The sequence below is a fragment of the Danio rerio genome, chromosome 19 (assembly GCF_049306965.1).
Source record: "Danio rerio strain Tuebingen ecotype United States chromosome 19, GRCz12tu, whole genome shotgun sequence".
Taxonomy (NCBI): domain Eukaryota; kingdom Metazoa; phylum Chordata; class Actinopteri; order Cypriniformes; family Danionidae; genus Danio; species Danio rerio.
In genome coordinates this window covers 25,677,385-25,689,921 of record NC_133194.1, presented here as the reverse complement: position 1 = coordinate 25,689,921, position 12,537 = coordinate 25,677,385, and the positions used below count along the sequence as shown (strand labels likewise).

General features: G+C 41.8%; 1 long non-coding RNA gene across 1 annotated transcript; it reads right to left on the bottom strand.

Annotated features, from left to right (window-relative positions):
- Positions 1 to 663: 663 nt before the first annotated feature.
- Positions 664 to 12,537, bottom strand: LOC141379206 (uncharacterized). Its single transcript, XR_012395313.1, has 2 exons — positions 11,329 to 12,537; positions 664 to 2,272 (listed from the first exon to the last, which is right to left on the bottom strand). It is a non-coding gene; the product is annotated as an uncharacterized lncRNA (long non-coding RNA).

The window sequence follows — 12,537 nt, the reverse complement described above, 5'->3', positions numbered from 1 at the left end:
TGCAGGGCGTTTTTAAGTGGCCTGGTTTGATGCATCCCTATGGCACTGTCTTCCAATGAATGCTTACCATGGAAGGCGGGGCCACACCCTGTACCGGCGTACCAAGGGTCAATCACTAACAGACAGCTTGTTAATTTTATGTGGTGAAACCTTTTGTAGGTTTGTAACTAAAGCTGCGGTTCCACTAAACTTTTCCTCCAATAGACTTCCATTCATACGCACGCGAACGCGTCAAACCGGAAACGCAAGGTTATGCTTCAAGTTTCCGATGTTGCTGCAGAGCAAAGTTCAAGCTTGGTGAACTCTGACTTGAGAAATCGCATCACTTGACTGCATGAGACCAATCGAGTATCAAAACATGACCTCTCTGGACAGAAATTTAAAACAAGGAGCATTCGCTTGCTTTAATGTCTAATAATCTTGTTTAATCCCACCCTTTTTCACAGCGTCGTACGACAAAATTTCGCACAAACGCAAACTCTAGTGTGTCCACAGCTTATCTTACATCAAATGTTACAAGATGAACAATGTTTGTACAACTAGTTTTTTTTTCCATTTACACCATAGGATTGCAATTTTTTGGAGCTGTTGTTTTGTGCCAGACATTATACATTTTAAACACATACTGTCAAGGGTGTCTGTAAAAAGCACCCAAAAGCAGAGTTCAATTCAATAGGTTTTTAATTAAGCAAATAGAAAAAGACTCAGTGACTTGCTGAGATTCAGAACAGATCTGGGATTAAAGTAAAAATAAACTGAAGAATGGACCACAGGCAAGTCACAACATAGAATAAAATCCACCAAAAATTAGTAGCACTACATGATAAAGAAAATCAGGAGTGGGCTACGTTTCAGTCAAAAAAAATGAAGCAAGTCTTTGGTCCAGGCCTGGTAATACAGGAAAAGGGCATTGGCAAGGCAGAGCATCAATTCTCCAGCAGGCCAGCCCAAATCCAAAAAGGTTCCAGAGAACTGGACAGAGAACACAGAGATTAAACAAGCAACAGACAAACTAGAAAGCTGCATGGAACCCAACACTCTGGCTAGAGGGGAAGCGAAACACCCTCAGATATAGAACCAGCAATCAGCAGGAACGAAGGGCAGGTGGCAGTAAACAAGTGAGGCTACTAATTGGAGACAAATCTGAAAGTTGTCAGAAAGAAAAGATAGAAAACGCTGTCAGAAACGAAAGAGAAAGCAAAGTTCAAATCCAGATTGACATGTACAGAAGGTTTTATCTGCTATAAGGATTAAAACAACACATTGATTAACCTGCTTGGTTAGAATAAACACAGTATATTAGGGAAAACTATTTCATATTATTCAAAGATACATCTGCTTTAGTTTTAATACAAGATTGTCTTTAATTCATTAACATTAACTCCATAGATCCTTTCAATCTTAACAAAAGTTTAAATCTGGCAGGATGTCCTATATGACGAGCACATGACCCAGGAGTCATGAACAAGAGTCTCGTAAGGCAATTAGCAAGGTTTCCTGTTGCAAATTCTGTAAAGCCCCATTGTAAAGTAATTCAATAATTTACAAAATTTTGTAGAGGGTTCCTTGAAAATAGGCGGCCAAAATATTGGTCAAAATAGTCAAGTCAATTGGCTCTCTGTTATCGTGAGTGGTACTCTATAAGCTCTCGAGCCAGTTCTAAATGACTGAATGTAGATCTGCTATATATCATTGAGTTCCATCACAGTAAAACCCAATAAATGAAGAGAACTCAAACCAAGAGAGTACTGTAAAACTCTATAAGTTAAGGCAACTCAAACTGTTTGAGGAAACTGATTGCTACAAACCATTTGAGTTAAAAAAACTAATCCATATGAGAACTGTGAAATTAGTTTTAAGTTGAAATAATGAGGTATTTAATTAGCTCATTACCTTCAACACTGAGTTCAAAACTCTTTTCAAATGAGTCGAATTAACTTTCAGTAAATTTTGAGTTAATTACACTCATTTAATTTGATAAAGTTGACTGTTTACAGTGTAGGGCTTGATAAAAAGATAGCTATTTTGACCATATATGTAAAGTGTGTAATATATTTTTACTTGTATGAACACTTTACAGTTGTTTTTGTGATTGTAAATCATTGTCCTATAAAGCTGTTGTGCTTCAAAATAAGATATTAGCATTTGAGGACAGTCAGGTATTAAAAATAGCATTTTTTGACCAGATTTAGTGTATTGTAATAAATATACACTGTTCACAGTTTCCTGTTGAAAAATTTACTGTAAATCAATTATCACAATAAAAAATACCCTATTTATGGGACTTCCGGTTTGGCAATGTGAGAAGACGACGCCTATCAACAGAGCTCCCGATCATTTCTGATAATATAACTTTAAATAGTGGCATTTAAATAATCTAAAACGTTTTTTTAAGTGTTAAAACGGTGCTTAACACGAACGTGTCGAGACTACATGATGAGCAAGAATAAATCAGCCGCAAATGCCCCGCCAACGACGAGAACCAGCGTGGCTAGCAAATTAGCCACGATGGCTACCGCGGCCAAATCCGAAGAAACCCAAGAAGACGATAACGGCATAACAATGAGCCAACTCGTAGCAGAACTAACAAAGCAACGAACCTCGATAAAAGAAGACATCTCAGCTCTGATTCAAGAATCAATAGTGTCTCTTCAGACATCGGTCAATGCCTTGACGGAAACGATGGCGAGTTTCCAGTCTCGCTTAAGCGCCACAGAGACACTCGCGAGCGAAAACTTTTCAGCGCTGGCTGCGGCCGAAAAAACTATTAAAGCCCTGAAAGAGCAAAACACGACACTATTGGATCGAGTGGACGACTTGGAAAACCGGTCGCCGAGAGCAAATCTCAGGATTTTAAATATCCCGGAGAACAGCGAGAAAGGTCAGCCGACTGTTAAATTTGTGTCCGAGATGCTAATGGAAATCATGGGTGAAGAAGTCTTCGAAAAACCTCCAGAATTGGAACGAGCACACCGTTCGCTCGGTCCAAAACCACAGGATGGCCGACCTCCTCGACCACTTGTCGTGTGTTTTCACAGATTTCAAGAGAAAGAAAAAGCATTAAGATGGGCCAGGCAGAATGAGGTAAAATACAAGGGCTCGACTTTGAGGATTTATCCTGACATCTCCGCCGATCTCGCCAGAAAGCGTGCCATGTTCAAAGATGTCAAACAACTGCTGTATCAAAAAAAGGTACGATTCCAGTTACTGCATCCTGCACGGCTACGAGTTCATTATGAAGAACAAACATTCCTTTTCGATACGCCAGAGAAAGCGCAGCAATTTTTCGACCAGCGGATTGCTACACATAATAACTCTTGACTTCACAAACACTGTGAACTGATGAAGGATCACGTTGACTTTCAGACACTGAACTTGTAAGATACATAATATATTTAACTGGGCTGCTATGCAGATTGTTTAATATAAATAGATATCCGCGTTGAACAATTCCGCAGTAAGTTGAGATATGTTTTATCTAACTTTATTATTAAGGGAAACTGTCTTATTATTATTTAAGATCTGCAGATACTTTATTTTTATTTATTTTTATTATGCAGCACTGTATTTATTAACAGTACTTAAACACATTTATTTGTAAGTTTGATTGGTCACTTTATGCCTAACTTATATTACTTTGGGAGCTTTGAGGAGAATAGAAGCACATAGACTTGGAATATCGGGAGCAGAGAGAAGTTTGTGAACTGCGGTTTGTCATTGTTCAAAGGGCAAATCTAGATTGTATTATAGTTTTTGTTGTTTACCAAGGTTCAACCACGTTATCTCGTTATTTTTATTATAAGTTTTTTTTTTTTTTTTCTCCCCAACTCCCCAACCCACACCCAATATACAAAGTTTGGGTACATAGCTGTTGAATAAAAATGGCAAACACAGGCGATAAAGAAAACACAAAAAGTTCAGCAGTACGCTTTGTTAGCTGGAATGTTAGAGGGTTAAACGGACCAGTGAAAAGAACTCGCATATTTACACATATTAAAAAATTAAAAACAGAAATAGCCTGTCTACAGGAAACTCACTTGCGTATTGAAGACCATAATCGACTTAGGAAAAATTGGGTTGGTCAGATTTATCACTCCAGCTTTAATCACAGAACAAGGGGAGCTGCAATCATAATCCACAAAAAAATACAATTCATTGCATCTGAAACTATTTCAGACCCTCAAGGACGATATATTATTGTATCCGGGCACCTTTTTGAGGTACCAGTTGTCTTGGTCAGTGTCTACGCACCCAACTGGGATGACGTTAACTTTGTGAAAAAACTTTTTTCCTTGTTACCAGATTTAAACTCTTTCCATCTCATACTTGGTGGAGATCTGAATTGTGTAATGGATACAACTATGGACCGTTCCAACCCTAAAATTGTACCTCTTTTAAAAATGTCTCAAATATTTGCCGGATATATGAATCAGATTGGCTGCATAGATCCATGGAGGTTTTTATTTCCAGATAAAAAGGTATTCTCATGTTTTTCACATGTTCACCAGACGTATTCGTGGATAGATTATTTTTTGCTGATAAAAGACTTATCCCGGCAATAAAAAACATAGAATACTCAACTATTATTGAATCCGATCATGCCCCTGTAATTTTTGATATTTGTTTTTCATATAACTATACAACAAGACCAGTATGGAAGCTAAACACAACCTTACTCTCAGACTCAAACTTTTGCAAATTCATATCTCGTGCAATTGACAATTTTTTAATAAATAATAAATCAGACTCGATATCACCGTCACTATTATGGGAAACGTTTAAGGCGGTAATAAGGGGAGAAATAATATCATACTCAACCTCGCGTAATAAGGAGAGGAAACAAACTGAGGAGAAACTTATTGAATCAATACAGAAAATCGACCGCCAGTATGCTGATACCCCAACACCCGAACTGTATAGAGAAAAACTTAGTTTAAAGACAAAATATGAATTATTATCAACTGAAAAAACAGAACGTAACTTATTTTTTGCACGTGCTAGATTTTATGAACACGGCGATAAAGCAGGCCGTCTTCTCGCCCAACAATTAAAAAGTAAATCGGCATCTCGGCTCATCCCAAAGATTAAGAATACAAAACAAGACATTACAGTAGACCCACAAGAAATAAATAATATTTTTTATAAATATTACTCTGACCTGTACACCTCAGAATTCCCACAAGAAGACAGTCCCATGTCAACATTTTTATCTAATATTAATCTACCCACTGTTAAAATGGATCAAAGAAAGAACATGGATGAACCTTTACAACTTCAAGAAGTGGAAAATTCAATTAAAGCTATGCAGAGTAGTAAAACCCCTGGACCAGATGGATTTCCCATTGAGTTTTACAAAAAATTTTCCTCACAAATATGCCCTTTACTGTTAAATATGTTTAACCACTCGTTTGAACAAACCAAATTACCTCCAACCCTTACACAGGCCCATATTACAGTTCTCCTGAAACCAGATAAAGATGCCCTTTACTGTAGCTCTTATAGACCCATTTCCTTACTAAATGTTGACGTCAAAATTCTATCTAAATTGTTAGCCTCAAGAATAGAGAACATAATACCAGAAATAATTTAACAAAACCAGACAGGCTTTATAAAGGGACGCCACTCATTCATTAACATCAGAAACCTCCTCAATGTTGTGCACTCTCCTGCATCAGAGGATAGTTCTGAAGTGATTATCTCTCTAGATGCAGAGAAGGCATTCGACAGAGTCGAGTGGAAATACTTATTTGCTGTAATGCACAAATTCGAATTCGGCTCAAAATTTATTTCTTGGATGCGCTTGCTTTATCATCAACCAAAAGCAGCCGTACTCACTAATAAAATAGTGTCTCAATATTTCTCCTTGTCTAGAGGAACACGACAAGGATGCCCCCTTAGCCCTTTGCTATTTATTTTGGCTATAGAACCATTGTCAACAATACTCAAATCATCACAATCCATCAGGGGTATTAAAAGAATGGGTGTAGAGTATAAAGTCTCTTTGTATGCTGATGATCTGTTATTATATATAACTGACCCACTATCATGCATCTCTGAAATTGATAAAATATTAAAAGAATTCGGCAATTTTTCAGGTTATAAATTAAACTTCTCTAAAAGTATATGCTTCCCTATAAATAATATGGCAGTTAAAATTGCAGATACTGACTTACCCTTCTGTTTCTCCAAATCGGGATTTAAATACTTAGGAATTAATATTACCCGTTCATACACAGATTTATTCAAAGCAAATTATAGTCCTATACTTAAAAAACTAGAATTAGATTTCCAAAGATGGAATGTTATTTATTTGTCTTTAGCAGGTAAAGTCAATTGTGTTAAAATGAATGTACTACCCAGATTATTGTACTTATTTCAAAGCCTCCCAATTTTCTTGCCAAAATCTTTTTTTCAGTCGACCAATAGACTACTGTCTTCCTTTATATGGGGTGGCAAAAAGCCAAGAATACGCAGAGACTTTCTCGAAAGACCTAAAGGAGATGGAGGACTGGCTCTTCCAAATCTGTTAAACTACTATTGGGCAGCAAATTTACAGAAAATAATCTATTGGTTAAAGTTCCCACATACAGAATGGTGTAAAGCAGAAGCTAAGTCTTGCAAATCAACTTCCCTACCAGCACTTATTACAATGAAGACACCTTTCTCACCATCACAATATTCTTCGAGTCCAGTGGTAATTTCGACCCTCAAAATATATAATCAATTTAGACAAGCACTTCAATTCCAAGACTTTTCTTTAGAAACCCCCATATGCAATAATCATCTTTTTCCAGCAGCCAACCTAGATGCTACTTTTAAGAAATGGCAGGACCTGGGCATACTTACATGTAGAGATTTTTTCATTGATAATATTTTTGCCAATTTCAATGACATGAGTAAAAAATTTAATCTTCAAAAATCAGACTTTTTTCGATACCTCCAGGTTCGCCACTTTGTTCAGACCCAGTGCTCTGTATTCCCTCAAATGCCTGCTGAATCTGGACTGGATCTAATTTTAAAGACCCCTGTACACCCCAAAGGTCTCATTTCCAAAATGTATAACCTTATTATGACATTCCATAACACAACATTAGAGAAGATTAAAATGGAATGGATAGAAGAACTAGGAATTAACATTTCTGAAGAAACTTGGGATAAAGCAGTTAAAATTATAAACAAGACTTCATCATGTGCACGTCTTAATCTGATTCAGATGAAAATTCTTTACCGTATTCACTACAGCAAAACCAAACTGGCCAAAATCTACCCCAATATAGATGAAACATGCGATCGTTGCAACTCATGCAAGGCAGACCTGACCCATATGTTCTGGTCATGTGACAAACTGAGACGATTTTGGTCTTCAATATTTGAAATTTTAAACTCAGCCTTCAATTTAAGAATTCAACCAAATCCGGAAATGGCTATTTTTGGAGTAACAAATGAGGACATCCATTTAGCTAAAGAAATAGAAAACGCCTTTGCCTTTGTAACATTAATAGCTAGAAGAAGAATTCTTATGGAGTGGAAATCACCAATGCCACCTAAACTGTCACTTTGGCTTAGTGATGTAATGCTATTTTTGAAAACAGAAAAAATTAAATATTTTCTCAGAGGATCAACCAAAAAATTTTTCAAAACATGGGACCCTCTAATAATTCATATTGAGACTAATGTACTCCTCCAACCATAAATTCCCAACCCCACCCCCACCCACCTTTTTATTTTATTTTATTTTTTTTATTTAATTTACTTATTTATTTATTTTTTCATTTATTTATTTTTTCTGTAAATTTATTTTATTTTCATTTTTATTATTATTAATATATATATATTTTTTTTATTTAATGCATTTCCTTTTCATCAATTTATTTATTTATTTATTTATTTTTTTTTTTTTTTTTTATTATGTCAATTTGTCTTTTCTTTTTTTCAATTTATGTATGGTTCAAAAAAAAAAAAAAAAAAACGAAAATACCTTTGTAATTGAATACCTTTAATGTACTGTATGTCAGGGTTGGTGAGGGGAAATGGGGAAAAAGGAGCGAGGACTCAAGTGCAGAATAAATGGGAGTTTATTAAATAATAAAAATAAAATAAAATGCAAAATAAACTACCCCGAGGGGGAAAACATTAACAAAACAAATACATACAAACAGGACTGGGCAGGCTGGCAACGATGATAACTGGAAACATGACAAGACAAGGGTTTAAACAACAACATGTGATGACGAACTGGCAAAGGACTGAAAACATGAGGGGGATTATAAAGCAGAAAGTAAATTGACACACAGGTGAACACAATTAACTAATGATGGGTTAACAAGGAGGGTGGGACTAGACAATAGACGGGAGAGCGCATGACACAGAGAGACAATACAAGCCATGCGCTCACATAACACAACACTGAAGCACACGACAAAAGCACGTGACCACAATGTAAACACCGAGCCACGTGCTTTGACAAAAGACGCAAGACACGAGCACACGATGAATGAAAGCACTCACCTTGCGCTCACACATGCAGCGTGCATGCTTCATCCCAGCGCCGACCAAAACCGAAACCAACAAGACTGAGACGCTGGGAATGAAACACCACACTGCTGACAAACGAAAACACAAACACGAGTACAAGAGCGCACGCGTCTGAGGGACGCAGAGTGCGCGCGCGGCCGCGTCAAGCAGAAGCGCGCACACTCTGCGTACACCCACGACGGCGCGCGCGCACACAAAGACAGAAACAGGACCAGACCTGAGTAGTATCAGAGCTCTGCCACCAAAACAAGAATTTACAAGACCAAAGTGGCAGAACCCTGACACTAGCCCCCCCCAAAAGGGACGCCACCTGGCGTCCCTAAAGGGAACATCCAACAAGGTACAAGACAGACAAGAAACACTACAAGACAACAAAACAGGCAACATCAACAGACACAAGACAGGGAGGTGAACAGGCAAAACGACATGAAGGGGGGGAGGGAGGGAAGCCAAGCCAGACCCAAAACGACAAACAAGGGAGGGATGGGAGGGCAAGACAAGGGAGGATCAGTCCAGGGTGGAACCGGAGGAACTGTCCAGGGTGGGTCCAGCGGGTCGAGAGCCCTAGCAGGGAACCAGGGTGGAGCCGGAGGGTCCGTCCAGGGTGGAGGAAAGGAACACCAGGGAGGGGCAGGAGGGACGACCCAGGGAGTGTCTATGAGGGGAAACAAGACCAGAGGTCTGTGGGGGGCCGGCAGGGCAAGGAGCCGGGCTGGGACCGGCAGGGCTAGACGTCTGGTAGGTGCCAGCAGGGAAAGGAGCTGGGCTGGGGCCGGCAGGGCTAGACGTCTGGGTGGTGCCGGCAGGGAAAGACGTCTGGGTGGTGCCGGCAGGGCAAGGAGCCGGGCTGGGGCCGGCAGGGCAAGACGTCTGGTTGGGGCCGGCAGGGCAAAAAGCAGGGCTGGGGCCGGCAGGGCTAAACGTCTGGTAGGTGCCGGCAGGGAAAGGAGCCGGGCTGGGGCCGGCAGGGCTAGACGTCTGGGTGGTGCCGGCAGGGAAAGACGTCTGGGTGGTGCCGGCAGGGCAAGGAGCCGGGCTGGGGCCGGCTGGGCAAGACGTCTGGGTGGTGCCGGCAGGGCAAGGAGCCGGGCTGGGGCCGGCAGGGCTAAACGTCTGGTAGGTGCCGGCAGGGCAAGGAGCCGGGCTGGGGCCGGCAGGGAAAGACGTCTGGGTGGTGCCGGCAGGGCAAGGAGCCGGGCTGGGGCCGGCAGGGAAAGACGTCTGGGTGGTGCCGGCAGGGCAAGGAGCCAGACTGGGACCGGCACTGAGCGGTGCTCAGGGGCTGGAGCCGACACTGGAGGGCGCTCAGGGGCTGGAGCCGACACTGGAGGGCGCTCAGGGGCTGGAGCCGACACTGGAGGGCGCTCAGGGGCTGGAGCCGACACTGGAGGGCGCTCAGGGGCTGGAGCCGACACTGGAGGGCGCTCAGGGGCTGGAGCCGACACTGGAGGGCGCTCAGGGGCTGGAGCCGACACTGGAGGGCGCTCAGGGGCTGGAGCAACCCTCGCAGAAGAGGCCTTTCTCTTCCGCCTCCGCTTTTGGGTGCGGGTTAACCCTTGGGGGGAGGACATGGACTGGGAGATGGTGCTGGTGGTGGTGGTGAGAGGGGTCCATTCCCCCTCCAGGATCTCCCTCTCCATCCTCAGACAGGAATAGTCCACCACCTCCCAATACGTCCATGTCCCGATATCACCCAGCTCCTCCCAATCGAATGGCTCATCCAATCCAGCCAGAAAGATGTGGATGAGGGTGGTCTCACTGAACCCAAGCCCCCGGACTGCCTCGAGAAGATCCTCGGCGTAGATGCCAAAGGGGCGATGGTTCTGCCTGTGAGACAGTCCTCTGGCTGGGGGTTGGTCGATGGGTCCTTCTTGCTGGGAGCAAGCTGGGCGCAGAAATAGTCCCATTTCCGCTGAGTCCTCTAATTTGGCCAGTTCGTTCTGTCAGGGTTGGTGAGGGGAAATGGGGAAAAAGGAGCGAGGACTCAAGTGCAGAATAAATGGGAGTTTATTAAATAATAAAAATAAAATAAAATGCAAAATAAACTACCCCGAGGGGGAAAACATTAACAAAACAAATACATACAAACAGGACTGGGCAGGCTGGCAACGATGATAACTGGAAACATGACAAGACAAGGGTTTAAACAACAACATGTGATGACGAACTGGCAAAGGACTGAAAACATGAGGGGGATTATAAAGCAAAAAGTAAATTGACACACAGGTGAACACAATTAACTAATGATGGGTTAACAAGGAGGGTGGGACTAGACAATAGACGGGAGAGCGCATGACACAGAGAGACAATACAAGCCATGCGCTCACATAACACAACACTGAAGCACACGACAAAAGCACGTGACCACAATGTAAACACCGAGCCATGTGCTTTGACAAAAGACGCAAGACACGAGCACACGATGAATGAAAGCACTCACCTTGCGCTCACACACGCAGCGTGCATGCTTCATCCCAGCGCCGACCAAAACCGAAACCAACAAGACTGAGACGCTGGGAATGAAACACCACACTGCTGACAAACGAAAACACAAACACGAGTACAAGAGCGCACGCGTCTGAGGGACGCAGAGTGCGCGCGCGGCCGCGTCAAGCAGAAGCGCGCACACTCTGCGTACACCCACGACGGCGCGCGCGCACACAAAGACAGAAACAGGACCAGACCTGAGTAGTATCAGAGCTCTGCCACCAAAACAAGAATTTACAAGACCAAAGTGGCAGAACCCTGACACTGTACCTTTTGTCAAAAACACAATAAAAAAAAAAAAAATACCCTATTTATGTTTACTGCACCTTTTATCTTGCTGTATATTTTAGTATTGTGTATCTTTACTGTAAATGCAATTTTCACATTGCAATTTTACAATGCGGAAACATACCACATAACTGTCCTACAGTAAAACACAGTTCATATTACAGTTAAATACTGTATTTTTAAATTTTCAAAAGAGTGTGCATTTTATTTACTAGTGTGCATTTTATTTACTATGTGAACACTTTACAGTAATTTCCGTGATTAAAAAACATAAAGCTATTGAGTTTTAAAACATATTTGGCATTTAAGGACGTTCATATTTGACATTCAATTTAAATCAATTAAATTCATCTTTATTTATATAGCACTTGTATAATGTAGATTGTGTCAAAACAGCTTAACATAGAAGTTCTAGTAAATTGAAAATGTCACTACAGTTTTCAGAGTTGAAGTTCAGTTCAGTTCATTTCAGTGCGGTTTAATTTTCACTGCTGAAAGTCCAAACAATAAGGACCAAATCCATTGATGTGCAGCTCCACAAGTCCCAAACCAAGCAAGCCAGTGGCGAGAAACTGTCAGGGTTCTGCCACTCTGGTCATGTAAATTCTTGTTTTGGTGGCAGAATCCGGACACTAGTCATGTCTAGTCCTGTCCTTCTGTGCTCGGCTCACGTTTTCTTGGGTCGAGCACGTGTTTCTGTCATTGTGTTTGTCTCCGTGTGTGCGCGCGCCTCCGTGGGTGTGCGCAGAGCGTGAGCGCTCCTGCTTGATGCAGCCGCACGGGCTCTGCGTCCCTCCGACACGCGCGCGCTTGTACTCGTGTTTGTGTTTTCGTCTGTCTGCAGGGTGGTGTTTCATTTCCAGCGTCTCAGTCTTGTTGGTTTCGGTTTTGGTCGCCGCTGGGATAAAGCATGCACGCTGCGTGTGTGAGCGCACGGTGAGTGTTTTTATTCATCGTGTGCTCGTGTCTTGCATCTTTCAAAGCACGTGGCTATGTGTTTACATTGTGGCCACGTGCTTTTGTCGTGTGCTTTAGGTTGCGTCCGAAACCACATACTTCCATACTATATAGTACGCCAAAATCAGTATGCGAGCCGAGTAGTATGTCCGAATTCATAGAATTCGAAAATCAGTATGCGAGTACACCGATGACTTACTACTTCCGGTGAGATTCCGGAGTGCGTATCCCATGATGCCCCGCAAGCAAATTTATAAATGGAAGTAAAGC